Source organism: Triticum dicoccoides, chromosome 3A, assembly GCF_002162155.2.
Source record: "Triticum dicoccoides isolate Atlit2015 ecotype Zavitan chromosome 3A, WEW_v2.0, whole genome shotgun sequence".
NCBI lineage: Eukaryota > Viridiplantae > Streptophyta > Magnoliopsida > Poales > Poaceae > Triticum > Triticum dicoccoides.
The window spans coordinates 276,016,288-276,020,951 of NC_041384.1; positions in this window are offsets into that span (position 1 = coordinate 276,016,288).

Genomic DNA, 4,664 nt, shown 5'->3' on the forward strand with positions numbered 1-4,664 from the left:
CAGGAAAGTGTGTCCGGCCAAATGGGATCAAGCGTGCTGGGTAAGTTGGTGCACCCCTGCAGGGAAGTTAATCTATTCGAATAGCCGTGATCTTCGGTAACAGGATGACTTGGAGTTGTACCTTGACCTTATGACAACTAGAACTGGATACTTAATAAAACACACCCTTCCAAGTTCCACAGACAACCCGGTGATCGCTTTTCTACAGGGCGACGAGAGGAGGATCGCCGGGTAGGGTTATGCTATGCGATGCTACTTGGAGATGCTGCTTGGAGATGCTACTTGAAGATGCTACTTGGAGGACTTCAATCTACTCTCTCCTACATGCTGCAAGACGGAGGCTGCCAGAAGCGTAGTCTTCGACAGGATTAGCTATCCCCCTTTTATTCTGGCATTCTGCAGTTCAGTCCACCGATATGGACCTTTACACATATACCCATGCATATGTAGTGTAGCTCCTTGCTTGCGAGTACTTTGGATGAGTACTCACGGTTGCTTTCTCCCCCCCTTTTCCCCCTTTCCTTTCTTTCTGGTCGACGCAACCAGATGCTGGATTCCAGGAGTCAGACGCCACCGTCGACGACGACCCCTACTACGCCGGAGGTGCCTACTACTACGTGCAGCCCGCTGACGACGTCCAGGAGTAGTTAGGAGGATCCCAGGCAGGAGGCCTGCGCCTCTTTCGATCTGTATCCCAGTTTGTGTTAGCCATCTTATGGCAACTTGTTTAACTTATGTCTGTACTCAGATATTGTTGCTTCCACTGACTCGTCTATGATCGAGTACTTGTATTCGAGCCCTCGAGGCCCCTGGCTTGTATTATGATGCTTGTATGACTTATTTATGTTTTAGAGTTGTGTTGTGATATCTTCCCGTGAGTCCCTGATCTTGATCGTACACGTTTGCGTGCATGATTAGTGTACGATTGAATCGGGGGCGTCACAGATGCACAGACGTATGTGCCAAGAGGGAACGTTCTCGTGGCCCGACAAGGACGTCGGTTCCTCTGAGTGGGGGTGTATGTGATGGCCTGACTTATTAAGGATGATAGACTACTCATATCAGTAAGGAATTCCTTCTTTTCCGGGATCCCATTCAGACAGAACTCCAAAGTTAAGCGTGCTCAGCTTGGAGTAGTGTCAGGATGGGTGACCGACCGGGAAGTTGCTCCCGGGTGCGCACGAGTGAGGACAAAGTGCGCAGAAAAGACTAGTATTGATCTGTGGGGCCAGTCTAGATCCTGCCAGGAGTAACAACCACCGGCGGGTGTGTCCGGGGCATTACAGAAGGTCTTCTTCCCCATCTCTGGCCAGTACAGCCGCCGCCGCCCTTCGGTCCATTCAGTAGCAACCCGAGCCCCTCCCGTCCAACCAGTGCCACCATGCGATTCCCCTCGACCGTGCGGAACTGCCCGACCCCTCAAACGCGATTAAAACCCACCGTAGCCCAATTCCCCAATCATGCCCAAAGCCTTCTCCGCCGCGAAGCTCACCGCCGGCGACTCCCTCCACCCCCGCCAACCCAACGACCACCGGGAGGACCGCCCCGGTCTTGCAGATCCATCCCGACCCTCTGGAGCCCGCGGGGAGCCGCCGTTCGCCGGCGTTGATCGCCGGAGCCTCGCCTCCGTTCGGGCAGAGGAAGAGGAGGGAGAGAGGACCGGTCAAACCTGACCAGTGGGTCCCCTGGACCCACTATCAGCGACCCAGCCCAGCCCGCGTGTTTTAAGTGAAAGCGCAAACAGCCGAAAGTACATCTCCCCTACTTTGAAAGCGTATTCTCGTCAAAACGTTTTCTTTTCTGTGTTATTTTAAAAACAGAGTTTGACTGAAACTTTGACTGGCTATATCTTTTTAAATAAAACTCCAAATGAATTGATTCTTTTTCCTACCTCTATCAAATTTCACCTAGTTTATTTTAAGATTTATTTCAAAAATAATTAGGACAACTTTTTGTACTGTTTTTGAAGTATGTGTTATTTGGATATTTTTGAAAATAGGAATTTGGAAGGGGGATATAACTTTCAAAAGTTTTGGAGGGCACCACACCTCTCCACATCTTGAAGGCAAGCATTTCTAAACTCAGGCATAATATTATCGTGTGTTGTTTAATACAGTTACAAAACCACCGTGACATGGAGTATCCGTTATGTGTTTGTGACGATATGATCATACGCTTTGAGTGCAAAGATGAAATTTTTTGCTGTTGGCAATGGACATACTTGTGATAGCAATCACCCTCATATGCCTCTCATGCCTACCGGGAAAGATCCGGGAAAGTCTCTGTCTTGGGTAGACACGAGCTTGTCCCTCGTAGAGACGGTTATGACCGGCGGGGCTGGGGGAGGTATGATGAGTGGTGGTTGTGTCTGATGGATGTGAAATATTATCCTTGAGCTAGTCATGCAGGAAATACTTAAGCCTCCTGAGTCAGCCGTAGATCGAGTCTTGTTCCAGTAACCCCCATACTTGTTTCGTGCTGCCACTTGTCCTTGCCGTAGGTAGGGTACGGTTCAGTAAGTTTTCAACCCCTGTCTAGCACACACCATACAGAGAGACCGCGATGAGGGTTCCATGGCCTTGGATTAAAGCCAGTCATCCGGTCAGGGGGCATGGGTGTTTTCGGTTGTAGCCTAAGGTGGTAGCTCCCCCAGTTTACACGCGGTATAAATTTTGTGATCCCATGCTAAGTCGAGGTTTTAGCCTCCCCACTTAGAGTTTTGCTTAATAGGTGTCAAGGGTGATTCCAGACATCGGTGAGTTTGGCTGTTGTGTGCGGTTAGGGTGTTTTCAATTAAAAGACCATAGACGGAATTAGTCCCGATGGACTAAAGGAATCCGTTAATCATGGGTAAAGAGTACACCCTCTGCAGAGATATTAAACCTATTCGAATAGCCATGTCCATGGTTAAGGACTACAGTCTGGGATGGGTCAAGTGTCGGTCTTCGGAGGAGAAACTACTAAACCAAAACATGGATCATAACTTGTGACGTATGATGATTATGATTATTATTATTATGGACTAACCATTTATGTTATTTGAATTCTTGAGTATCCCTGGGACGGTTCTACCTCCTGGGTACTCACTGTGATTATTGTTATATAAGCCCTTTATGTGGTGTCGCACAGACGCCCGACTGTGGCATGCTTGTCATTTCATTTACTTATAAGCCCTTTATGTGGTGTCGCACAGACGCCCAACTATGGCATGCTTGTTATTTTATTTACTTATAAGCCCTTTATGCGATGTCGCACAGACGCCCGACTGTGGCATGCTTGATATTTTATCTACTTATGAGCCCTTTATGTGGTGTCGCTTAGACGCCCGACCGAGGCATACTTTATATTGTTATCCTTTCGAGGCTTCGCTTCAGACACCCGATCGGTGCATTCTATTTCTACTCGCTGATTGCATATTCATATATGACATGATTAACCTGCTTGCATGCATCATGAGCTTCATTTATGACTGACAAAGTAATCATGGAATATTTCAAAGCATGATTATCAGTGGCTATATTATACCTGTGTTCTTAATGTTTGCGAGTACATTCAAAGTACTCACTAGCTTGTCCCTGGCTATTGTCTTGGCAAGATTTCTTGCGTGGAAAGGAACATTGCGATGACAGCCCCGGAACCTACGCAAATGGAGATAGCAGCCTCACGAAGATAGGAGTTATCCTGGTCAGCTGTTCCTATGGGAAATGGAGTCCCATAGACGCTGATGATCCACAAACCACTTCCGTCACCAACCACTAGAAACCAATTGTTGTACCCATAGGCCAGAATGGTCTTGTACTACATATTTTGTAGTTTGCTTGGAGTTTCTGTAACAAGTTGGTGTCTCATCAGCTAACAGTAATCCTGGGGCTGGTGAGCATAAGGGCCGCTTTTGGGAAATTAATATCCCGAAAAACCGGTCCTGACAAACTTGGTATCAGAGCCAGGCTGACCATTGGCTATTCCTATCTTAGCCAGATCGAAAAACCTAGGTAAACCAACCCACCAGACCTTAACCAAACCCCGGCCAAGCTTCTAGTGTAAGATAGCCTCACAGTGACCCGACACCTTTTGGCAGTCGGTGCCCAACCTATCATCCTAACCTGTCAGTCACACGCCAGTGACCGGCCCCTGAATAGTCTTTTTCGCAAGCGTGCGAAGGAAGACTCCGTCCCCTTTTTCTATAAAATGGCACGCTAGCCTCAACCCAGCACATCACAGCCTCTAACCCCAAACCAAGCTAAAATGCCAGGACCCATTGTTCACAATGAGACCACAGCAACCAACCTTGGAGGTTTCGTGACCGTGCTAGGAAACCTCACCCGCCGTGCCTTCGCGTTAGAAGAGCCCCCAGAATATGTTGTGTACCAAGGGTCCACGAGCGGTGAGAGCTGTCAATTTTGGGCCACTGTGCACGTCTATGGTAGGGGTATATCACCAGAATGCCCCTACAGGTTCACCGGAAGGACACCTTCCTTTGAGGCACAAGCCATCCAACTAGCTGCTCGAGAAGCTATAGTTCAACTCCGGCACTTGTCGCCCAGAGTTAACTATCGCTCCTTCTACTACTACCCCAGCCGTGACGGGTATGGTATACCACCCCAAGTTGCCAACGGAGACCACGAGACGGATCCTGCATTGTTGCATTTGGTCGCAGCTTGTGG